General features: G+C 45.3%; 1 long non-coding RNA gene and 1 pseudogene across 1 annotated transcript; both read left to right on the top strand.

Moving 5' to 3' along the window:
• The first annotated feature begins 310 nt into the window (after window positions 1-310).
• Window positions 311-4,199, top strand: LOC123578510 (annotated as a pseudogene).
• Window positions 4,200-9,297: 5,098 nt separating this feature from the next.
• On the top strand, window positions 9,298-17,093 carry LOC123578901. The gene is made up of 3 exons (XR_006702552.1): window positions 9,298-9,641; window positions 15,897-16,071; window positions 16,497-17,093. It is a non-coding gene; the product is annotated as an uncharacterized LOC123578901 (long non-coding RNA).
• Window positions 17,094-26,641: the final 9,548 nt, after the last annotated feature.

Below are 26,641 nucleotides of genomic sequence, written 5' to 3'. Positions count from 1 at the left end.
AAAAAGATTAAAAAAATAAAAAAAAAAAAATAAAGGAGGGAGCCTTTTCACCTGTCGACCTCTGGACTCTGTGGGGGGGACAGGTGGGGTGGGCTATACCTACATGTGAGCAGACTCCTGATTGGCAGGTGTGGGGTCTGAGCGAGATCTGTGCGCCCCCTTGTGGCTCAATCCGGACCACCACCAGAACCCCCAGCTCCTGTCCTCTGTGCAGGAGCATTGACATGGATCAGGAAGCTCTGCATTATTTCTGAATTCCTACCACAGAGCCCTGACCGGGCACAGTCCACACCGTTTCTCCCCGAACCCCATGACCACCGCAAGGTGTGGTCGGATGGGACATGCCAGTCTGCGCACGTGGGAGGTCACCGCAGCTTGGAGGTGCTTTCCCATGAAGCTGCCCTGATCCTATAACTGGTCTAGTCTGTCGGACACGAAGAAGTACACGAGGTGCAGGGTTTGGGTGGCTAGAGGCTTTTTATATAATCAGTGTGTTTCATTCATTTTTTATTTTCAAAGCTAGGATCACGTCCAGTTGGGTCATTGATTCGGCCAGAGCAAAATGGCGGGTGAAATTTTTAAAAGAGAGAAAATCGTCTCATTAGAGATGAAAAGACAGATACTCTCCGGGCTCCCCATTTCTGTAAGTTTTGTATGGCTTGAGTTGCTGTGATAGTCACATGGAGGATGAATACAGGCATTGGTCCAGTAAGGCAGGGCTGGCCTCACCGGCTGCAATCTGGGCAATCCTGCAGTGATTTACAAGCGCCCTGCGCTGGGCGCCGGGGTGTGTCACTTCGAAGAACATGTGACTATTGAATTTGGGATTATGAGTTCGAGCCCCACGTTGGGTGCAGAGATTAATAGAAAAAAAATTTTACCTTGTGCTAGGCATCATCGTGTGCTTCTGACATCCTGAAATTCTCAATTACTTTGACCAAGGAGCCGTGCATTTTCACTTTACATTGGGTCCGGCCAGTTTTGTAGCTGTTCTGCCCCGAAGACTGACCACAGATTGATGGGCTCCTTTGGGACAGACAGGAATGAGGCAACCGAGGGCCGCACTACGTACTGTAGGCACCAGAGGGCGACAGCACCACAGAGTAATCTGGAAAGATGGGAGGAGGAGTTTAGTGTTTGGTACTCTGTGTCCTCATAGGTCTCTAAGCGTCTCCACCCCTTCACCCTCTCCGCCCAGGTCACTGCAAGAATGTTCTCCAGCCCTAATGTACTTCAGATACGCATTCTTGACTCCACAGTCCAAGGTGGGGGCCTGGGTGATCATAATTATTCTGGTCAAATAGGAATAGCATTAAAGAGATAGAGAAACATCTACACTAGAGATAGGCATTAGGAAAATATTACCCAGACAGGGAAGGGAAAGGGTTTGTGTGTCCTGGTGATGGGGAAGAAAGCAACTGAGTTCCCCATTTTTTCAAAGGGAAGTGAAAAATCACTAAGTAGCCTCCCAGCACGTTGGGCAGAGATGATTGGGGTTCCGTCCAGGGGAGCTGGTGCTGTTCCAGAGAGACCTCCCCTGCGTAGTGCCTGACAGAGAAGCCAGGGCTTTCCTGGGAACACTCTGAGACAGAACACACAGCACAAAGGGCTTATCAAAGGTGACCTGTAGTGGTCACCACTACAGGAAAGAACATCCGACGGGAGGGAGCCAGAACTGGTTGTGCTCATAGTGTGACTATCAGGGCTAGAATAATAATTGCCTTGTTCGAGCTGCAGTGGGGCTGCGTGACAAGTTCAGATGTCCCTGGGGTGGTAGGTCATCCACATCAAAATGATATCTCTGCTCTGATGGTTAAATGTCTCCTTTTGAACGATGAGGCCAAAGAGCCAGAACAATGCGGGCTGCCCATCCCCAGGGGAGCCTCAGGAGAGATGTTCCCACTGGGTGGTTGTTCCCCTCACACCCTGTCCCCTCCGTGGTCTGTCCTGAGTCAGGCTCCTTCCTCTGGGACTTCAGATTCATCACGTCCCTTCATCCCTGCCCACGTGTCCCTGGGAGGGCAGCCCCCAACAGGAAGGTGTCTCAGGCCACCAGCTGCAGGAATGCCGGGGCGCTGTGGACCCCAGAGGCAAAGACTCCTCGATAAAGGGAAGGTCAGTTCAAGAAGCCCAGGGCTGCCGAGCCCATCGTGGGTCCCTCGGCTCAGGGCTGCATGAGCGCCAAAAACTGTGGGAAGAAATCCAGTCTCTTAATGTGATTCCCAAAGGTACCCTTGACTCCAGAATGATGGCAGTCTAAAGAGCCCCATCTGGCTCTCTGGGGTAAGGATGGGTGATTTCCCAAGAAACGGTTGCTCTGGAACCATTTCCTGCGACTTTCAAGCTCCCACGTGCTCTGAGGGGATTTCCACTATGCCCTATGCTGGAGCTTATGAGTGGGAGAAAGGCATCAAGAGACATTTTTAGAATTTTGAAACATGATCTCTTCGTTTTAACCATCTCTGGACAAGAGACAAGAGACTCTCCTCCTCTCTGCTGTGCTGCTGCCGGCTACATGCTTCACCTTTGGGGCACCAGTGCGGCTGAAGATCTTCAGAAAAGCCAGAGGTTTTATTTTTCTCTCTCCTTCCCTTTCTCTCTTTCTTCCTATTTTTCTTTCGCTTATCTTCTTAATACTGAGGTATAGGTAGTCTTTATTTTTTTTTTATTTTTTATTAAAAAAAATTTTTTTTTTCAACGTTTATTTATTTTTGGGACAGAGAGAGACAGAGCATGAACGGGGGAGGGGCAGAGAGAGAGGGAGACACAGAATCGGAAACAGGCTCCAGGCTCTGAGCCATCAGCCCAGAGCCTGATGCGGGGCTCGAACTCACGGACCGCGAGATCGTGACCTGGCTGATGTCGGACGCTTAACCGACTGCGCCACCCAGGCGCCCCGGTAGTCTTTATTTTTTAGATGTTTATTTATTTTTGAGTGAGAGAGAGAGTGGGAGTCGGGGAGAGGCAGAGAGAGGGGGACAGAAGATGCGAAGCAGGCTCTGCACTGCGCTGACAGCAGCGTGCCCGAGGAGGGGCTCAAACCCACGGACCAGACCGTGAGATCACGACGAGATCTGCAGTCAGATGCTCAACTGATTGGGCCACCCAGCCACCCCAAAGGCAAAGGTTTCCTTAAACATAAGGCGAACTTCAACAGACACAGAGACAACCGGACTTAGGAGCTCCCCAACTTGCTCCTCTAAAGTGTCTGCCTCCTCATCAGTTTTCCTTGTTTTATGGATAATTTTTTAAAGTCTCATGCTAATTTTTTTAAAGTAAGTTCTATGTCGGGCTTGCCCTCATGACTGCAGATCAAGAGTCTCGTGCTCCAGGCCGTCGCCATCTTCTCCCCTCCTCCCTTTTTTATGTTGAAGGCACATCTTAGGCTCTTCAGCTCTCTTGAATGTGTTGATCTGCCCCCCCTTCCACACTGCTACCTCCTCTACCCCTCTTTCCTTCCCTGCCCGGCCCTTCCCCTCCCACCTTCGCCCCTCAACTCTGGAGAGTCATTGGAGCTTTGAGCATCCTCCCCACTGTGGACTCTTGAGGGGCTCAGAGACCCCTCGAGCAACCATCTGGGGCGGAAACAGGCTGACGGGGAACAGGAAACAAAGCTCACCACCGACCCTGTGTACTTGTCACACCCCGAGCTTTTTCTTTGAAGGCAGGAAGTTCTCAAGGGCCCCAGGCTTCTTCACCCCAGTTTCTCCCTTAAAGAAATCTATCACACTTCATCTCCCGGAGACAGGAGTAGAAGGCCAACAAGGTGGTCACGATGGCAGGGGAGAAATTGAGGAAGACGAGCCAGTGGAAATTCATGAGTATTTATCCACATTTGAGAATTCCATTGGTGTGTGGATGAGATGCTGAAGACCATGATGTCTGTTTCTAGAAACGAGTTGTTGCAGAGGTTGGGCCCCCTTCAACAAGCAAAAGTGGATTTCGCTTCTGCTTACACATGCAATTCAGCGTTTGGGGTTGATTTGGCAACTCAGGGAGTTTTTATTCTACGAACATCCAGTAAAGCAGGAATTGGAAAGAATCAGGGTATCCGTGAACAGAGTCAGGGAAATAAGAGACAAGAAAATGGCCGGCAAGCTGGACAGAGGTGCAGCTTTGGGATTTGTGGAAAATCCCCTTTGGGAAAACCAAAACGGAAAAGTGCACCCAAAGTTGCCAGAAAAGGAAAACGTAAAAACGAAAAAAAAAAAAAAAGAAAAAGAAAAAGAAAAAAAGTGAACCGTGTAGTTTTGATGTCCATATATTGAAAACGTACATCATTTTTATGGTTTTCCACAAAATCAAAGATTATGTGGCAATACAAGGTTTACATGTATTCTGCAATTCATATGTAAAATGTACATTTTGAATTTATTTGTAAAGCTAAATACTTTTCCCCAGAAAGATTATGTTATCTTTATTGATTTTCCCATAGAGCACTATGAAGTTTTTAACATTGTGGTATAGTTTATATTTATAGTTTATTACCTATCTTGACAGGACTCTTATGTCCCTGTACAGGTCAACCATTTAATAAGCAACCATGAAATTTAAGTTAAATGTTCTTTGTAAACATTTGTCTATTTTCAATGAATAATGATTTCGTGAAGTATGCCATCTGAAGACTGAAGTTATAAATACACCTGTTTTTGTTATGTAATATTTAAGAAGACTTAAATGTGCACTTTTTCCTATGTAGTTACTTCATCCTTCTTTCATGATTTGGGGAATTGTTGCTTTTGTTGATATTTGAATCGTGAAATTAAGACTTTCGAATGCTATTTTCATTCTTGGAAATTTGCTTCGATGTCCCATTTAAGGTAGAATATGTTCTCACTCACTTTAGAAAGGAAATGAGGTTGTATATTGATGGCTGAATTTTGGCAGAAGAGCCACACTCTGTGAAAAAAAAAGGCTGTAAAGCTTGTATAGCCGAGTGCTTATTTTTCTCTGTTGTGTAAATTTGCCTTGGAAATTAGGAAGACAGCTTTTAGAAATCATTAGGAATAGAAGTCATTAGAAATTAGAAACTCATGAGGTTTTGTTCTTGTGCATTCTGCCCATAGTTCTCCTGGTCTCACTTTTCAGGTTTTTTATTTATTTATTTTTTTAATTAATTTATTTATTTTTAATGTTTATTTTTGAGACAGAGAGAGACAGAGCATGAATGGGGGAGGGGCAGAGAGAGAGGGAGACACAGAATCGGAAGCAGGCTCCAGGCTCTGAGCCATCAGCCCAGAGCCTGACGCGGGGCTCGAACTCACGAACCGTGAGATCGTGACCTGAGCTGAAGTCGGACGCTCAACCGACTGAGCCACCCAGGTGCCCCACTTTTCAGGTTTTTTTAAATGACATGTTTTTGACGGGATATTAAGTACATACAAGTATTTTGAAACAAATTCCTATGTTATATTATGTCACTCAAGGGGAAGAGGAATCCAGAGGAGATTATATACTGTTTATATTCTGATTTGTTTTTCTGGAATATTTGATACAGAGAATTCTGTGTATTACAATTTTTAATGTCTAAGTGCTTGAATTTCAAATATACGCTCCTAATGCTTTTCAGTCTTTGAAACCACATCATTATGTATCAGAATGCCACGTAGCATCAAGGATTTTGTTTTTGAAAAAGAGGTTGTTAAAATTTTCTGTGGGATTAATACTCCGTAAGTAAACTTGAATAAATGGATTTCTTGATTTACGGTAGAAGCTATTGGAAACGGTCTTACATGTAACGGATCGTGTAAAGCATGTTGAACTCGTTCTGAGACACATGAAGAGGAAGTCACTGATAGACGCAGAGTCCTCTGGCTCAGATGTCAGACGATTTTTGAAATGGAAGGACACTGGGAGTTACTTCGTTCCTTTTTCACCTTCGTCTTCTGAAATTTCTAGCCGTTTTGAAAAGGTAATTTCTTCATGACAGAAATACATGTTCTTATGACCAAGTGTAAAAATAAGAAAGAAATCAATACCAACTGATAGTAAAACACACACCACATTGACTTTACTACCATCAATCCTTAACCGGTGGATAGGTCAGTGGCGGTATGCAGATTCTCAGGGTTGCACGGCACGTCTCTAGCACGAGTTCATTTTGTGACTCGTGTTCCCTCCTCCCCACCCTGACTGGAAGCCCAGTTCTCTCTGATTTGACACATTTGACTAGTTTACATTCCTCACATAAGTGGACTCTTAGGCTAGTTTTCTTTCTGTGACGTGCTTAGATCACTTAGCGGCGAGTCCAGCATGACCTTCTTGTCGAAGACTGGACAGCACTGCAGCGTGGACACAAGCCCCTTTCTTCACCCACTCCTCTGTCTCTGCACCTTGGGCTGCTTCTACCTCCTGAGTCCTGGGAATTGCACAGCAATGAACGGGGATGTGCAAGTGTCTCTTCCAAACTTGCTTTCAATTCTTATGGGTATAAAATCAGAAGGGAGACTGCAACATTGCACGGTAAATCTGTTAATTTGGAGGAAACTCCCACTCCGTTTTTGGGGGCGGGGTGGGGGAAGGCTCTTTTGACCATCAGGAGCAGGGGCAGCAGCTCTCACAGCTGCCTGACAGGGTGCAGAGCATGTGTGAAGACGACTGGGTGGGGGTCTCCAAGGGAGCAGATAGATGCCTAGGATGGCCCAGTCCCCCTGTCTGCTTATTTGTTGAGGGACCTGGGATCGAGAGGGGCGAGCTGGACGCTGCTATTTCCAAGCTCTCCTTGCAACGAGGAGCCTGAAGCCCCAGTGCAGTGCAGGCTCCACATCCCCAGGTCAGCCCCAGGACCCCCGGGTTTCCCCAGAAAGGGTTGTTCCTTGCCTTTCCTCCTCCACAGGGTCTCTCCTGACCCGAGGGGGGCTGTGTGGGAACCTTCAGAGTTTCTCCACCACCACCACCACCCCACCTGAGAATGAGTCCCCTGGAACATGAGTTCTGGGGGCCCTAAACCTCCCCCTAGCTCAGACTTCAAGGCACCTGGCTCTCCTCTGGCCAAATTTGGGCAAATGCCCTGAGGCTGGTCAAGGTGCCTTCAATCAGCACCTTGTTTGAACTCCTCTCACCTTGACCTTCTGCTGGAGAGATGAGACATCCCCAAAGACCTCTTGGGACACTCACCACAGAGTTTCAGCTTTGGAAACCACCCCCACCCCATCTCCATTCAGCAATTCTCACCTAGGCTTCACACCTTCCCTTTTCCACCCTACCCCCACAACCACGAGCTCTCCTTGGTATCACTGAGATTTTTCCTACCTCCTTTTTGGGTCCTGGCCACAGACCCTGAGCCACACAAGAGAAAGAAGTCAGGCTAGAAGCGGCGCACGAAGGCTTCAGACACCCCATGTGTTGATAAGAAGTTTATTTGTCCAGCGTGCCAAATCAGAAAGAACCGAGGCTGCAAAGCAAAGGAAAAGGTCATCTGAAGTTTGAGAGATTGGCAGCTAGGAGACACAGATTCTCCAGGACCAGAAACAGCTCAGAGCTGGGAGGAGAAAGAGTTGATCAAGGGAAAACCCGAAGCTTGTTTAAGTGTTTTTGAAAGAATTATGCCTCCTTCAGCAGAAGGAAGCAAGCTAGCTTTCTTCCGAGAAGTGCCGCAGAATGTCCCATTTGTGGTTGGCACAGGCTACAATGTCACGTTGCATCTAGGTGGGGACATATACAGGACCATCTTTACAGCGGTCTCTGAGCTCCTTGTTAAAGATTCTTAACATTAGTGATTCAATTTCAATGTTTCAGTGAACAGTTGTGAGTGGTCTTATTTGTGAGTCTGGTATAATTTCATAATCGTAATTTTGTAATTCCTTTTAGAATTTCTCGTTTGAAACACAAGTGATGACTCACAGAGAGCTGAGAATACATATATGGTCCACTCAGTGTAGATAAGCTGGTAAAGTAGTTTGCTCTCTTCCAGATGACAAGTATTTCCCCAGAGAGCCTGGAATGCACACGTATAACAGCAGCTAAAGCACAACCACTTCTGTGGGTTTAGGAAACATCTTGTCGTCTCGAAAATAATGTCGTATATTTGTAAAGAACTTTTTGACCATCAGATTGTGTACAATGGAAGCAAGATTGCTCAGGATGTAAACAACGGACTTCTTCAACAGAAAGTAGCACATCTTTTTTAACCAGTCCGTGAATTTTTGTTGGTTCTCAACACACGTCATGTCCAAGTTTGGTATAGACATTGTTATCTTATGCATGACAATGTTAGATATCATTTCTAGTGTGAATTCCACGACCCAAGATTTGATAGTGAACATGTTTGAGTTGGTAGAGGGCACAGGAGGTTTGCACTAGTTTGCTTCGGGCCAAAAGACCGAAGAGAGCTTAGAGAGCCAGCCTTTTATACTTTCTGGAACCAGTCACTCTCTGACGCCCCGCCCCTACACACAGGCAGGAGCCAATGAGCTTGTCCCACGTGTGCCAGCAGCCAGCTGGCAGAGGCAAAAAACATAAAATAAGGGGATTTTTTTATAAGGGGGTTTTGGTGACCATGGTTACACTGATGGAAAAGCAGAATTTGGGGTTCTTTGTGTGAAGAGGACAAAATTCAACCGGTTGGCCGGTCTGCTCTTAGTGGGAGGTTTGAAAAACATGTCCTTTGTGGTCCCTGTAACCCCCCCTAGAAGGCAAGGTTCTGTCGTGTTCAAGGTTCATGACACTGCTCACCCAAGGTGGAGCAGAACAGCAATGGATTCCATCACAGTGATGCAGATTGATCATGGATGGGGTTTGGAGTGTTGTTTGTGCTTTCGTGTTCTGAGGTCTGGAGAGGAGGAAGCCCTGTCTCTCTGCTCTGGAGCTGTCTAGAACTCGTTCAACATAGAGAGTCCCATTTAGACACTTCAAGGTTGTGAGGGCAATCAACCAGAGGAGAACACTTTTTTTAGTTTCAAAGCAAGGAGAAGGCATAGGTAACTGTCGATCAGGGTTGTAGGTAAGTGTTGATCACCGAACGTGGTGGATGCGTGGCTGTTTTTCTGATCTTCAACTGGGAGGGCCACGTTGACACAGATGAAAACATTTCAGCCTAATGTAAACATTAGATTTAGCCTTCCTTCGATCTCTAAAACGGAAACCCAGATTGTTGGGTTCTGTTGCGAGATATTTTTTTCAATGTTTATTTACTTTTGAGAGAGAGAGAGTGTTGGGTTCTGTTGCGAGATATTTTTTTCAATGTTTATTTACTTTTGAGAGAGAGACAGAGAGACAGAGAGAGAGCGAGAGAGAGAGTGAGCCAGGGAGGGCCGGCAGAGGATGTGGGGTGGGCTCTGGGCTGATAGCAGAGAGCGCAATGTGGAGCTGAAACTCACAAACAGTGAGATCCTGACCTCAGCTCAAGTCGGACACTCACCTACAGAGCCGCCCAGGCGCCCCAGATTGTCAGGTGTTTAAATCAACAAGGCTTTCTAGATTTCAACAAAGAAACAGTGACAAAGAAAGCTGAAGTCTCCAGTGGAATGCCAGCTAGTAAACGTAGACGAAATAGTGCAGTGAGCCGTTCGGTTTCCTCCAAGATTTAACAGATGTGAACGTTTTAGAATTTGGCCTCCGGTCTCCTTTGCCAAACAAAAGGCAACAAGCTGCATCATATCGGACACCAGCGCCTTCTCCCTTGCTGTCCTCCTTTGCCAGAGGTAACGACTTGCCGGTGGGTGAGGGTCTCATCCTATGTAGGAGACTTTTTACCGCGATTTCACCCATCCTTTTTATATATGTTTGTATTCATCAATAGTCCGTAACATAGTTTCATGTTCTCATTTTACAGAAATGGGTCATAAGCTAAGTATTTTTTGCAGCAGGCTTTGAAAAGCCTCTGAAGTCTTTGTTTACCTACCTCACTGTTGTTCTAGGAATCTTCTTCATTTCATCTGCTGGGCAGGGTCTCAGTGGAGGAAGAAAGCAGACCTGTATTCACATGCTGTTGTAGGAAAAAGTAATTTGGTAACTCTTGATGGGTTTCATTCCCAATACAATTTTTGCAGGCTTTTTGGGAGACATGTATGAGGTCAATTCTTGTCTTTCTTTTTCTTTCTTTTTTTCTTTCTTTCTTCCCTGTCTTTAATTTTTTTTTTTAATGTTTATTTATTTTTGAGAGAGACGGAGACAGAATGGGAGTTGTTTAGGGGCAGAGAGAGAGGGAGACACAGAATCCAAAGCAGGCTCCAGGCTCTGAGTTGTCAGCACAGTGCCCGACGCGGGGCTCAGGCTGACAAGCTGTGAGATCATGACCTGAGCCAAAGTCGGACGCTCAACCGACTCAGCTACCCAGGCGCCCCTCTTCCCTGTCTTTAAAAAGCCACCTGGAATCCACTCTTTTGGTAGAAGACATGAGCATATGCCTCTCAGAAATGAGAGGGCAAACTCGATGGGAAGCTCATCTAGCAGGAAGGATAGAGAATATTGGAGCAATGTAAGACGCTTGGTGTATGTATATACAAAACGTGGTAAAAAAAATTTTTCAAGCACAAATGGCAACTGTATGAATATCTGCCACATACTGGGCCAAGACTGCAAATTTTCATCAATGCACAGACATGGAAGGCTCTATAAACCCTGTGGTCGGTAGTCAGAGAACAGAATGAAAAGTATAAGCTGAAAACAACTCCCTGAATGGAAACCATGTGTTTGTAAAACTCCTGCCTAATGAGAAACCACAATGGCAGTGTCACGATACGTATAACTGACAGAAAAATACTTTACAGAGAACACACAGGATGCAACCCAGGGGAGCTTGTGGGGAAATTTTAAATGTTAAGATGCTTAAAAGCAGAAAAAAGGAGCAAAGAATAAAAAATAACCAGAAGAAAAGCATGATAGGAGTCCTAATAACCAACCTAATACAAACTTGAGTTACTATTTTCTTATGTTTATTTATTTGTTTTGAGAGAGAAAGAGAGAGCGCATGCCCAAGCAGGGCAGGGGCCGAGAAAAGGAGACGCAGAATCCCAAGCAGGCTCCTCACCGTCAGCGTCAGAGCCGGTGCTGGGCTACAACTCACAAAGTGCCAGATCATGACCTGAGCTGAGACCAAGAGTCAGACGCTCAACTGACTGAGCCCCTCAGGCACCACTTGAGTTACCATTTTGAAATTTCCATCATTTCAATGGGGAGATTTTACACATTCGTGACCTTATTCTAACCTTATGCATACTCTTGAGAGAAAGAGCGAACACATTCCCAGCTCTTACCGTGAGACTAGAATAACCTTGACCCTCAAACCAGAAAAAATACGGAAAGGAAAAATTACAGGCCAAGAGCAGCATACACAAACCTCCTACAGAAATAGGAACCACAGTCCAGCAGTGAAGGGAAAAGATCACGTGCGGGAATGTGAGGTTTAGTCCAGGAATGCAGTTAGGTTAACAGGAGAAAATCAGTGTAATTCACAGCTTTAATGGTTGAAAGAAGGAAAATTATGTGACTTTTTGAAAGATACGTTAAAAAAAACTCACTATGTAAGATTCAGCTACATTTGATGACAGAAACCCGTCAACAGAAATAAAATGAAACTTTCTGAAACTGATAAAGCGTGTGTACAAAATGGTAGAGCAAACGTAATTTTAAGGTCAGGCGGCCAGGCTCGGGTGGGCTGCCAACACTGACTTGTAAGGGTGCGTATGGGGTCCTTGAGCGCGCCGAGCCAGACACATAAAAGAAAAGGTCTGAGAAGGAAAAGTGCAGAAACGATGTCATAATTCACATCTGAGAAGTTCTCAGAATCAGTACTGTAGTTTCCCAAGAATGCCTGATAGGAGATTCATATGTGAGGCTGAATGACATTGCTTTATAAGAGCAAGTGTCATTTAAATAATATTTATAGCAGCAACCGGAGAATAAACAAAGAGCTTTGTAAGCAAGGCCTTTATTTATTTACCACCTAAAACTTGACTGAACATGAAAGTTTGCTGTTAAGTGGCAATAACTAACAGAGGACAAATCACCAACAGAAAGGAAAGAGATACCAGGGAGTGTCAGGATCGGGAAGACTCCGCTTGGTGGAAGAGCTGTTCTCCCCAAATTATCTGGACAATTACGAACTTCCCAATAAAACTGTCATTGTTTTCTTTCCACTGGACAAGGGAATTCTAAAACTAAAGAGCTTAACAAAGGGCCCCGAAGAAGCGTAACAAGGTGGCAACGGCCCTACTAGATAGATATCAAGATGGATCACCGAGCCACACTATAGAAAACTGGTGCTGTGGCTCCACTGGGGACCTGAATATGGCATCGGCCACCATCCTACTCACACATCAACACTTCATAAGGGAGGTGGCCTGACAGATAAAGTGGAGGAAAGAAGGCAGTTTTTATAAATGAGTCTGAAAAATTGATCACACACACACACACACACACACACACACACAGCCTTGGGAAATTATTCTAAATTAGGTAGAGGGACATCAATGTAATGGTAAAAATATGAGTTCTATATTACACTTAATGTCTCTTTAGAAAGGGACATTACGAAAGAGATGTGCAGCACACATAGTTGGCAAAGCATGCCATCCGCAATATATAAAGATCCTTGCAATAAAGAAAAACAAACCAATAGAAGAGCTTGTAGATGTCATCCATAGGAAGTTGTGTGGTGTCGTAGCAGACGTGAACGGGGAGGAACATTCATAGTGGCAGTGTTTGTATAACATATGAGCAAAAGCAAAACATCCCAAATGTTCACCAGTTACCAATCAGTGAAAGAAAATGTGATAAGTTCTTACGATGGGAGATGCAGAGACCATCGCCATCCAGGCACACCTGTGGGAGTGAATCCTGGGAATTTTTCCTGAACAAAGCAAGTGGCGTGAAATTCAGTGTAATTTCATTTTTGTGAAGGTCAACAACGCTCAATATGAAATGTATGGCTTTTAAGGTTACAGCATGTTGTTGAAAAAGAAGACATGTAAGGGTAGGGGAATATTTTGCAGAATATGGCAGGGGGTGGGTTGGGCTGGCAGGGGGACTGGTGACAGCATCCATGGTGTGTGAGGTGCTGCTTCTCTTCTTCCTTGAGCTGGGTAAAGACTCATAGGGAGTTCTGTGGGGGTTTTGGCGTTTAAAAAAAACTTTTTAAATGCTTATTTATTTTTGAGAGAGAGAGGAAGCAGAGTGTGAGCAAGGGCAGGGAGGGGCAGAGAGAAAAGAGGGAGACACAGAACTCGAAGCAGGCTCCAGGCTCTGAGCTGACGGCACAGAGCCCGACACGGGGCTCAAACTCACGAACCATGAGATCATGACCTCAGCCGAAGTCAGACGCTCAGCCGACTGAGCCACCCAGGTGCCCCTGGAGTTTTTGTAAAAAAATAATTGTTGCTTTCGTTCCCTGCACAGATGATATAAGCAATTATTTTGGGTATATCCAATAGTCAATATGAAAACAAGAAAAAGGGGTGCCTGAGTGCCTAAGTCAGTTAAGCATCCTACTTTGTCTCAGGTCATGATCTCATGGTTGATGAGTTCAAGTCCCGCATTGGGCTCTCTGCTGACAGTGTGGAGCCTGCTTCAGAATCTCTCTAGCTCCCTCCTTCCTTCTCTATCTCTGTCAGTCCCTCTCGCTCTCTTTCAAAATAAAGAAAGAAACTAAAAAAAACAAATCCTTGATCATGACAATTTTTTGTCTATTTGTTTCCTGTTTTTGTTAACTCTGCGTTTGGTTTACTAACACTTACTTTGATTTTTTTATGTGAGTTTTTATAAAGTTTATTTTATTTTTGAGATAGATAGAGAGCAAGCAGCAGAGGGACAGAGAGAAAGGGAGAGAAAGAATCCCAAGCAGGCTCTGTGCTATCAGCACAGAAAAGACTAGAGAGTGCCCGATGCAAGGCTCCAACTCATGGACTGTGAGATCATGACCTGAGCTGAAAGCAAGAGCTGGACCCTAAAGTGACAGAGACACACAGGCACCCGTTGTCTGCGTATTTGTAGGTGAAATTGGCCCATGGTTTTCTTATCTGGTTTTGGTATGAAGCTATTCAAGTAGCCTCATGTACTGGACTAGGAAGTATTCTTCTTGTAAAACTTTTTATTCTTGGAGGAGTCTGTTGAAGGTTATCTTTAACTTGAAGATTTGTTAACTCTCACCCATAAAGACCATCAGGGCCTGGTACTGTTTTTTTGACCAAGGGAAATCAGCGGCTCACGTTTTAATTTTTTAATGGTTATTGCTCTATTCATATTAAGACTTTTGTTTTGAGGTAAGTTTTGGTGATTGACATTTATTTTGATAATTGCTCATTTAATCCATATGTGAAAATACATTGGCATAGTTTTTGTGGTAGTCTCTGATAAATTTTACAACCTCTCTTGTATCTTCCTGATAAGTCCTTAAAGATTTTTATCAACGCATCAATCGATCCCTTTCTCTCTGTGTCTATTTCTGTCTTTCTATCCGAACACCATGGTTTCGTGGGAACTGTACAAGGTAGAGGGAAACTCGCAGCAAAGATTCTCTCCTGGACCAGACTTTAGTCAGGCTGTCTCAGCCATTTGCTTAAGGAGGTCTGACTTGGGCTTCAGGTCCAGTTTGAGCAAGAAACCTGTGAAGGCCATTGAGCCATAATCCTCCCCCCGTGATATCTGAGCACCCTCCTTTTCTGACCAAATTCCTCACCCCAGCAGCATCTGCTAGGTAGGACGTGATCACTCCCGCTATCTTCAGTAAGAACCCTGTTAGGTCTTCTTGGCAAGAATTACTCTACCTTCTTGGTAAATTTCCACCGCTGACTGCCCCACCCTGCTCCTTGGCTATAAGTCACCATTAGTCTTGTTGATTTGGAGTTGAGTCCAATCTGTCCCTCCTACTGCAAAGCCATTGTAGCAATCGGCCTCAATAAAGTGTGCCTCAACACGAGTTAATGAGTATCAGAATAGGTTTTCATTAACACATGGAAACACGTGATTACAATATGGTTGACGAGGGCTACATGAAAGTACATAACAGGGGCTGTGGGGTTACAAGGGAATTGATGAGGGACTTGTAAAGTTTCAAGACTTTGGAAAATAGTAAGACAAGTGACGAGATGATGTTCAGAACGAAACAAAAGACTAGAGAAATAACAAATGGGGGAGACTGAGAGAAATGAGCCCACCTTTATGGGCAGGGCAAGGAAGGACCCCTTAGAGCAAGTGTCCAGGAGAGCTTAGCTGTCTGATGGGTATTTCAGTATTTTACGTCCAAAATGAAGCTCCTGAGTGTTTCTCTTGCCCTCATGTTTTCCCTGAAATACTACCTACCCCAGGTCCCAATATCATAAAATGGTGCCATTGCCCTCTGTGTGTTGAACAAGCCAAAATCTTGATAAGGAGCAGTGAGGACCTTGCGTTGTGGATGCACTTTTCAAGTGTGTTTGGGGATATGCGGTGCTGGAGATGGATGCCTTTCCAGCACTTTCTAGCATGTGGCCTGTAAGGTTTGTCCTGGAGTTCTGATGGCTGGACTCAGGAAACTCGTCAGTGGGGATACTTTCAAGGAGAGCAAGGGCTGTAAGAAAAGTGTAAAAATAATGATAATTTACATAAAAAAATAAGAGTTCCGGCTGAAGAAGTACAGTGGGTGTTCCTCATAATCTTCAGTGTTGGGGAAATAGGACAATTCACACATTCTTTCAGTGTTGAAATGAATTAGTTGACAGGAAAATCCTAACCTTTAAACTTTGGGGGCGCCTGGGAGGCTCAGTCGGTTGGGCGTCCGACTTCAGCTCGGGTCACGATCTCGCGGTCCGTGAGTTCGAGCCCCGTGTCGGCTCTGGGCTGATGGCTCAGAGCCTGGAGCCTGCTTCCGATTCTGTGTCTCCCTCTCTCTCTGCCCCTCCACCGTTCATGCTCTGTCTCTCTCTGTCTCAAAAATAAATAAACATTAAAAAAAATTTAAAAAAAAATAAACTTTGTTTCAGGTGAGACAAGCTGAGTGTCATCGTGAGAAAGAAGGCAGCTGACAGTTCACTTCCAATGTGACTCTTTTCTCCAGATGATACTTCCGTGTGACCCAAGCCAGTGCGGTCCCCAGAAACCCAGAGTGAATTCCATATTATCTGATAGAACGTCTTACACTTGGACTCAGAGACTCAGGTGGGTACCTGTAGGTCCATGTGTTGGATCTGGACCCAATGAGTTTTCTGGTTTGCTGGTCACCAGAGATACCCGAGGATGTTCCTTATGCCCCAGCATTGGCCTGTTCCCTTTCCCTTTCTGTCAGCACAGGACCCCCATGGGGACCCTGAAGGTTCCTAGAACATGGTTGGTCACGGGTCTCTGAGGATGAGCTACCATGGACACCGTGAGACAGAACCTGCATGCTGGCAGGTGCACACTCCCAGGCTCTCACAGATCACCCCGGACATATGTCAACATCTATGTTCTTATTCGTGGTCGTGTGAGGACACCTGGTGTCTGAGGGGAGAAGGGAGGATTAGGCTTTTGAGTAATGGTGTGTTTGCTTCTGCCAGTACCCTGCTGATGGTGGATTTTTATTTGTGTTTTTGTGTGTTTTTTAGTATATTCAAGCATGAGGAATTGGAAACAAAAGATAATCAGGAGAAAATGTAGTTTGGATTATTTTATTCTACTCAGACCCATAAAGTAGAGACATGCAAGAAATATCAGTTGAACACAGGAAACAAAGACGAGGGAAGGATGCAAGTGGTTAATAGTGACCTGACCGGTGACTCTGACTCCTTAGCTTCAATGGATAGCACCGTGCTGGCCACCAGCAGGGTGGCCAGGAAACAGCGTCCCAGGCTGTGGCTCAGGAAGGGGCTGTTGCAGGTGGGACCTCGCTCCGGTCCGTGTGCTCTGTCAGCTGTCCCACTGCCCACTCAACTCCATCCCCACCTAGTCTGGAGACCTCCCAGCCCAGGAGAACACCGTGCGGATCGTGTCCTGCTGGACGGACTGATCCTCTCCTCCCACTCCCCTCTGGCCTCTCACAGAAGCTGGGATCCAGCTGAACCAGTGCTGCCCGGCCCCTCTTGGCCACCTTAACTGCACATGTAATTCAAACGTTCACTTCTGGTCTTCACACAGGCTCAGCCTGCACACATGTCCTTCTTCTATTAAAGGTCTTTCCCTACACCTGGCTGCTGAAGCAAGAATCATGAGAGTCACTATTGAATTCTTCTGCTCCTCCCTGTGCTTTGTGGAACCTGTTAGCAAAGCCTCCATAGGCCCCCCAACCTGCCCCAATGTTCCTCCTATTTCTCTACCACCTTCTTGTCCACACTGACCGTGAGTCCACATCGTCATTTCCTACATGGACGTGACCGATTCTAACCAGTCTTCCTAGGGGATTAAGTTCCTACTGTAGCTGTAACAAATTACCACAAACTTAGTGGCTTAAAACAACACAATTTGTTAATCTTAGTGGGCTTTTAAAATTTATTTATTTATTTATTTAGAGAGGGGAAGGGGCAGAGACAGAGAGAGAATTCTAAGCAGGCTCCACACTGTCAGCACAAAGCCCAAACTGGGGCTTGAAACCACGAACCGTGAGATCATGACCTGAGCCGAAACCAAGAGTCGGATGCTTAACTGACTGAGCCACACTGTGAACAAATCTAAAGAGTATTTGAGGGTTGGGCGTTGTGGCAATGTAAACACTTGCATTGGTCAGGAGATGGAAATGGTCAGCAGGAGTTCAGGCAGGAGCGTCAGTGCCCTCTGGTGGATGGTTCCTGCTGCTGGAAGAGCAAACAGGGCCCTGGACAGGAGACAGGAGGGCTCAGCTTGGACAAAGGGCACATTCAGGTTCAGAAGGAGGCATATTTAGAGGGGATGAACTTATGGCTGCCCGTGGCTCAGCAGCTGGAAGACTGGTTTTTGCCAAGGGTGTAACCACAAATCAGGACACCACTGGGTTATATTGCCAGGTTGGCTGAGGGAAATTCTGTAGACATTGGGATGCAAAAACATACATGACCGCAAATCGACATGTGATGTCATTAGACACGTCCTCTGATGTTCTCAGCATCCTGAGAGGCATCTTAGCCATGAATGCAAAGTCATACTATGGATTTGGAAGAAATATTAAGAAGAAAATTATATCATAGGAGCTTCTCTCAGAATCATACAGCTTGGCATCACTCCTTAAGGATGAATTTACACCCCCCAAAATGGACTTAGTTGGGGACTGGCTGGTGTTGGGGTTTCATTCTCAGCACCTGTGGGCTGACACCCTGCCCTCTAACCCTGTGCCCCTCTCTGAACCACAAGAGTCTCTGATGCTCCATCATTAAGGGGTGAGTTCCTTTTGGTGTCCTCAGCATTCACCTGTCCACCTCCACACTCTGCAGGCGGAGATGGGCCGGACTATCCCTGCACAGGCTCGGGCTGCTGGTTGGCACGTATGGGGGCAGAGCCGGGCACCTCCTTGTGGCTAAATCCCAACCACCACCAGAGCCCTGAGCTCCTGGTCTCTGGCTGGGTCCAAGGATATTGCGAAGTTCTGGAAATTGAATCCCTCCCAGAAGACGAGAACCCAGCACTCAGCTCTCACTGGCAGTTCCTTGGAGCTCCAGAGCACAGCTCACACTGGTTCTGCCCTGATCCCATGACGACCCGCCAAGATGTGGCCAGATGGGACACACCAGTCCCAGCACATGGGGGTCACTTTGGCTCGGAAGTGCTTTCCCATGAGGCTGCTTAATGCTGTAACGGGGCCCTTCTCTCTAACACAAAGAAGGTTACATGAGGTGCAGGGTTTGATTGGCTGGGGGCCTCTGAGAGGGCCCAGATCCCTGTGCTTTGGAGGCTGTACTGGGGCAATGGGAAGACAGAAGACAAGGTTTGTCAAGGTACCAGCCGGGAAAGCAGCATGCAGAGCCAGGGTGCAATCCATCCATGACTAAGTCCCTTGTGAGAAATGGGGCAGTCCTGTCCTTATGCCCAGTGGCTACTCTGAATAGACACTACTTCATCAATAGTGTCTTAGAGGATGAGATGGCAGCCAGGCCAGATATCCAGGCATCCCCATCTGTGCCAGATGACATGCGTCAATAGACATGTGTGAAATGGATAAGAGAAACCACACCATAAAGCATGTCACCCCCACATGACACCTGGGGGTCAGAACCTGTCCCCTGTAGACACAGGGGCACTGGTATCTTCATGGGAGGAGGCCAACAAGTACCCGAAGCTGTCCCAGGGACAAGCCTTCACTCCTCATAGATTCAGGAGTGACGACAGAGACCTCCTAACAGTGAGCATCTGACACCATTCACTCACAGAAAACAGACATCCCCCACTCCATCTCTACCTTGTGAGCCACTTCACCTATCCCTGGAGATCCTGGGCAGCCTGTGTCCTCATCTTCTCTCAGAGACCTGACCTCAGGTGGAGTTACCACCAGGGGAAGTCAGAGCCCCTCTCGGAACTCAAGGAAGTCAGGAGGTGACTCCTCCCCCCTAGGGTCTCTGATCTGTGGGGATACGTGGCTATGGTCTGCTGAAGACATCTTACCACCCCAAGGAGTCCTGAGAAGTGAGAGGAACTTGCCGTGCAGGATGGGACAGGAGAACCTAGGATCTGAATTTGCTTCCATCTCAGAGGGGCTGAGGCTCCCACAGAGGCCTCCCCTTCCCTAGCAGAGGAACCCTCGAGACTCCCTGGATGAGTCTCCAGGTGGAGCTGCTCTAGCTCCTGGGTCCTATGGGGAGCCTAGAGCAAAGACAGGGACATAGGTGACTTGAACGCAACAGGCCCCAGTGCTGTGATGGGGGAAACAGGGAATTCTGAGGTGTATTCTCCCCAAAGACCCAAGAGACTCTTCACTGGCCCTTCCTTTGGAACTCTGGGAACAGAGACCACCATCAGAGGCAATATATCCCCTTGGATGGATGGTTCTCCTGACATTGGATCAGGAATCTTCTGGACAACAACTGTCCTCTCCCTGAGTTTACCCTGCACTGGAATGGACTCAGGAAGCCTGGGACCCACAGGGACCAGGACCTGGGCTGACCAGCCCCTCAGCCTGGAGGTCAGAGCCCACCTCTGCCCAGGGCTCAGGGCCCACACATCCTTTGGAGCCTGGTTAGCATCTCTGGTGCAGCCCCCAGCATAGCCTCCAGGGGGCAACATTGGGACACGAAGACAACACAGAGGAAATTAACACATGAAGTTGGTTTTAGCTAAGAAGGTGGAAAAGGAGCTTCACTTCTATCCCCGTTCCAACAGACACTTATGGGGTCCCTACCATGTGCCTGTTCTGTCTTGTCAGCTCCTTCCCGAGGCCTCTAAGGACTCTATTGTCAAGTGTCCCTGTGCAGCTCCCCACTCCCTGCCTTGTGCCATCCATGGGGAAAGGCCAGTGACTACAAGAAAGTCAGCCAGGCAGGGAACAGAGGCTGCTCAGGATGGTCAGAAGCCTAAACGATATTCTACTGTGTTTGTCTTAATTCATTGATGGCATTTGGGTTGTTTCCATATTTTGGCTATTGTGAACAATACTCTTTGAACATGGGTGTACACATATTTCTTTCAGTTCCTGCTTTCACTTCTTTTGTGTATATACCCAGAAGTGGAATTACTGGATCATATGGTATTTTTATGTAAAGTTTTTTTTCTGAAAATCACCACCATGGCTACACTATTTTACCGTCCTGTCAAAAACACACCAGGCTCCAATTTCTCCACATCCACTCCAGCATTTGTTGCTTTCTGGGCTTTTTTGAAAATAGCCATTCTAATTGGTGCGAGGGAGTACCTAATTGTATTTTAAATTTTTTTGTTTATTTACTTATTTTGAGAGAGAGAGAGAGAGAGAGAGAGAGAGAGAGAGAGAGAGAATGAATGAGCAGGGGAGGGGCAGAGAAAGAGGGAGAGAGGGAGAATCCCAAGCAGACTCCGCACTGTCAGCACAGAGCCCGATGTGGGGCTTGAATTCATGGAACTGCAAAGTCATGTCCTGAGTCAAAACCAAGAGTCAGACACTTAACCTACTGAGACACCCAGGAACCCCTCATTGTAGTTTTGATTTGCATCTCCCTCACAACTGGTGATGTGGAGCTGCTTTTTATGTGGTTATTGGCCATCTGTATACCTTCTTTGGAGACATGTCTATCCGAGAGCTTTGCCCATTTTAAAATCAGGTTTAAATTTGGTTTTGTTGTTGTCGAGTTGTAGGAGTTCTTTGTATATTCTGGTCATTAACCCCTTATCTGATATATGATATGCAAGTTATTTCCTCTCATTCTGTTCTGGTGGGAGATTCTGTGACATGAGAATGGATATCTAGTTCTTGGCTCCCTACAAAAGGTTTATGTGAGGAGGACCCCGCTGGAATAAAGGCAGCCAGAAGCAAAGTAGCAAGCACAAAGCAGTTTATTAAGGACAATACACTCTCAAGATGGGAGAGTAGGCAGGCCCAGAGTTAGCAACTGCCCGAGGCTTAGGGGTGTCCCTTTATGTTTGTATAGGTGGGGAGGAGGAGTTTTTGACTCTACAAGGTTCTTGCCAAAATTGTTATGGCTGTCTTCCCCCATAGTGGGGGGGGGGCGCAATGTAAATATATTATAATGAAGTTACCGTTTATTATAGGACACAGGCTGGAAGGGGGAACATATGCTCTGCACCTGCTGTTCCTGGTCTCATAGCCCAGGAAGGTGGGAAACCATGAAACCACTGTTTACCACCACCCTTGCCTCCAGCTCATATCCAGCTAACCACCTACTCTATCATTCCATAGGTTGCCTTTCACTCTGTTGATTGTGTCCCTTGATGAATAGGGTTTTTTGTTTTTTTTTTTTTTATGTTGATGAAATCCGGTATATCTGTTTTTCCTTTTTTTTGCTTGTGTTCTTAGTGTTCTATTCAAGAAATCACTGCCAAATCCAATGTCATGAAGACACTCTCTTATATTTTCTATGAGTTTTATAGTTTCAGGTCTTACCTTTAGGATTTGATCCATTTTGAGTTAATTTTTGCAGGTGGCATAAGGCAGTGATCCACTTTCATTCTTTTGCATCTATATACCCAGTTTTCTTTTAAGTTTGTTTGTTTGTTTGTTTGTTTGTTTATGAAATTTATTGTCAAATTGGTTTCCATACAACACCCAGTGCTTATCCCAACAGGTGCCCTCCTCAATACCCATCACCCACTTTCCCCTCCCTCCCACCCCCCATCAACCCTCAGTTTATTCTCAGTTTTTAAGAGTCTCTTATGGTTTGGCTTCCTCCCTCTCTAACTTTTTTTTCTTCCCTTTCCCTCCCCCATGGTCTTCTGTTAAGTTTCTCAGGATCCACATAAGAGTGAAAATATATGGTATGTGTCTTTCTCTACCTGACTTATTTCAGTCAGCATAACACTCTCCAGTTCTACCCATGTTGCTACAAAAGGCCATATTTCATTCTTTCTCATTGCCAAGTAGTATTCCATTGTATATATAAACCACAATTTCTTTATCCATTCATCAGTTGATGGACATTTAGGCTCTTTCCATAATTTGGCTATTGTTAAAGCTGCTGCTATAAATATTGGGGTACAAGTGCCCCTATGCATCAGCACTCCTATATGCCTATATCCCAGCACTCCTATATTCCTAGCAGTGTTATTGCTGGGTCATAGGGTAGATCTATTTTTAATTTTTTGAGGAACCTTCACCCTGTTTTCCAGAGTGGCTGCACCAGTTTGCATTCCCACCAAGAGTGCAAGAGGGTTCCCGTTTCTCCACATCCTCTCCAGCATCTATAGTCTCCTGATTTGTTCATTTTAGCCATTCTCACTGGCATGAGGTGATATCTCAGTGTGGTTTTGATTTGTATTTCCCTGATGAGGAGTGATGTTGAGCATCTTTTCATGTGCCTGTTGGCCATCTGGATGTCTTCTTTAGAGAAGTGTCTATTCATGTCTTCTGCCCATTTCTTCACTGGATTATTTGCTTTTCAGGTGTGGAGTTTGGTGAGTTCTTTATAGATTTTGGATGGTAGCCCTTTGTCTGATATGTCATTTGCAAATATCTTTTCCCATTCCGTCGCTTGCCTTTTAGTTTTGTTGATACCCAGTTTTCTAACACCATTTGTTGACAAGATTGTCCTTTCTCCATTAAATGGTCTTGGCACCCTTGTCTAAAGTCTTTTGATCAAATAATTGGGGCGTTTTTCCTGGGCTCTCTATTGTATTCCATGGTATCTATATGTCTGTATATATATATAGTTTGGGGTAACATTGACATCATATTAAGCTTTTCAATCCATAAACCTGGATATCTTTCCATTTATTGGTGTCTTCTTTAATTTCTTTCTGAATATCTGGTGGTTTTCAGTGTATATATCTTTCACTTCCTTGGTTAAGTTTATTTCTAAGCACTTGACTCTTTTTGATGCTATTATAAATGGAATAAGCTCCATCCCCTCTCTCCACACCATTGTCACCTCAGTATCCTCAGGGAATCCTGGGAACAGGACCTGGGTCCACAGAATACACAGGATCAAAGAAAGGGGAGAGGGAGGTTGAAGGAAAGAGGCTCCATGCAGTCCATCTGGGCCCTAGAGGTTTTCTCTCCTAAAGGCATGTCCTGGAGACACTGTCCAAAAGGAGGTAACTTTGTTCTGTCTGCCCTGCTCACACCACTCTCTATGTCCTTCTCCAGCCCTGGCATGGCTGAACCCCTCTATGATGTTAAGTTTGGAGGAGCCAAGTCCCTTGGACATGTGTCTTATCTCCAGGACTGGGAAAGGGGGACTGAGGCTCTGGTTCCACCAAGTGTTACAGGAGGTGCTAACACTGGGCTGTCATGGCTACTGCCACATGTTCATCTGCCAAGAGTCCATCCTAGTCACCCTTGGAGACCCTGGGCATGCAGGAGCAGTGCACCCTGGGTAAAGTCTGTGCCCCGGGGAGCTGATTCTCTGTGCGTGGGAGACTGGGCCACACTGCTCTGCCTGGATGTTTTAAATATTTGGCACTTGGCTAAAAATATACTTCTGGCAAAACTTATGGGATCCAGGGGCACCTGGAGTGGCTCAGTTGGTTAAGCATCTGACTCTTGGATTCAGCTCAGGTCATGATCTCATGGTTTCGTGAGCTTGAGCCCCGCATCAGCTCAGCTCTAACAGTGTGGAACCTGCTTGGGATTTTCTCTCTCCCCTCTCTCTCTGCCCCCCTTCTGCTTGCACTCTCTATCTCTCAAAATAAATAAACTTAAAAAAAATTTTTTTTTAACTTATGGGATCCAACTAAAGTGGTGCTCCCAAGGGAATTCATTACCTTAAATGCTGATACTAGAAAAGGTTGATTTAAAATGAGTTAATCATCCAACTTAACAAGTTGGAGAAAAACAAAGGGACAAAGGAAAGTGATCATAAACTTAAGAGGAAAAAATAATAAGCTAGAAGACAAGTACAGAATCAAGAAGATCCACACATCCCAAATTCAAAACCCCATTATTCAAAACTCCTTTCTTGAAAGGGTTCATAAATTTTTAACACCTCTGAAAAAATTCATCAGCAAAACAACAGAGGAAGCACAAATAAGCTACATTAGTGTGGGAACAAGTGGACCTAACTAAAGTTGGGGCAGAGACTGAAAGTTCTAAAAAAATCTTCGTGGCAATAAAGCTCACAATGCAGACAAAATGGACAACATTCCTAGAAAATTAGCAATAACATAAACTAACTCAGCAAGAAACAGGAAATCTGACCTGTAGTATAACTATAAAGGAAATTTAATTAAGAGTTAAAGTGTCTTTACACACACATACACACTTGTGCACACACAGATATATGTGCCACATTTGTGCGCACTCAAAAAACACAAATGGCTTTAAAATGAATATGAATATCTGTATGGAGAAAAAAATAGGAACCTAGACCCTAACTCACACCATACAATCTTCTGGAAACGGATTAAATTTTATCAAAGTTACAATTTCTGGTCTTCAAAACACACCCAATTCTCTCTCCCTCTGTCTTTCATACATATACAAGTTATGTGCATGTGTGTGCATGTGCGCGTATCTATATGATGAAGAAGCCATGTCCAAAGTGCATTATAAAATCCTACAAAAGCAATATAAAAAGGCTGACAATCCAAAATTTTTTAAGATGGCTAATAACTCTCTAAAAGACAGTGAATAGTATGAACATGTGAAAATGGCCAACAAGCATATAAAAAGCTGCATTATGAAATATGTCAGTCACATGAGAAGAGCTGAAATTAAAAGGACTGACAATATCAACAGTTGGAACATCTGAACATGTAATGTTACTGTTGGGGATAAAGATTTGTTCAGGGGCGCTCGGGTGGCTCAGTCAGCTGAGGGTCTGACACTTGATTTTGGTTCGGGTCATGATCTCACGGTTGGTGAGATTGGGCCCTGCGTTGGGCTCTGTGGTGACAGTACAGAGTCTGCTTGGGATTCTTTCTCCCTCTCTCCTTATCCCTCCCTCCCCCTCTCCCTCTCTCTCTCTCTCAAAATAAATAAATAAATAAATAAATAAACATTTTTAAAAGATTTGTTCAATAATCTGGCAGAAGAATCTAAAATTCTCATGTATTTCAGGAGATGCTCCAGCAAATACAATGGTATATATCCCCAAGGAAATGAGTTAGACACATCACAACACCCATGCATAAGGGTATTCATACCAGTATTATTCGGAAGAGCCACAAAGTCGAACAATTCAAATGTCCAACACCACAACAGGCAAATGTTGTGGTATATTCAAACAAAAGAGTATTGAGCAATATGACAAAGGAATGAATTAGGGTTGCCCAGAATCCCAACACAGACTTGAAGGAAAGTAGCCAAATGTAGAAGGGAACATAACGATTCTACTTATGTAAAGTTCCCAAAGAGGCAAAACCAGTCTCTGGTGGTAGAGATCAGAATGGGGGTGATGGTGGGGCTCCTAGTGGCTGCAAGGGTCATGAGAGTGTTTTCTGGTGTGGGGAAACGTTCTCTACCTTGATCTGGGCAATGGCTTCATAGGCACACGTGTGCAGAAAATTATTGCAGTGTTCATGTTACTTTACAAAAAAATGAAGTGTACAATCTCTCCAGGCCATACAAAAAAGCAATCCACATATCAATCCACAAAACAATTAACGACCAGTTTATTTCAACCTTAAACAATTCTTTCAGAGAACAGGACAAATGAATACTCATTCACTCATTTTATGTGGCACAATAACCTTCATGTCAAAACCAGACCAGGAAACAAAGAAGAAGTAACAGGTAGGCCTTTCTCGTGACCAGAGATGAAAAATCCCTGAAACAAAATGCTACCAAAATGGATCAGGAATCACCAAGCTGAATTTCTTTCCCAAAACTCAAGGTTGATTAGCATTCAAAATCAATCATTGCCTTTAAGCACATTAACACGTGAACTAGAGAATAATTCCTAATGACGAGAAGAGAAGCCAAGTGGCCTTTGATGACGCTCCATGTCCACTCAGATTTGGATGGTACGGAAACCAAGGGAAAACTTCTCCTCGACCTGATGAAGGTGCCTACAACCTGCAGCAAGCATCACAGTTACTGGACGGTCACTACAGACATCAGTTTCATCAGGAGTGGCGCAAGGCGTTCTGTGTTCACCACCCGAACTTCAAGCCCCTGGGCTTCAACCCTCCTCAGAGGCTCTCCCCTGGCCACACCCAGGGGCAGAGCCCTGCTTGGGTCAGACCTCCTGAAGACAGCTGGGCCTGA

The sequence above is a fragment of the Leopardus geoffroyi genome, chromosome E2 (assembly GCF_018350155.1).
Source record: "Leopardus geoffroyi isolate Oge1 chromosome E2, O.geoffroyi_Oge1_pat1.0, whole genome shotgun sequence".
In the NCBI taxonomy this organism is placed as follows: domain Eukaryota; kingdom Metazoa; phylum Chordata; class Mammalia; order Carnivora; family Felidae; genus Leopardus; species Leopardus geoffroyi.
Note: the sequence above shows the minus strand (reverse complement) of the source record. Positions and strands in the feature narration are given on the sequence as shown.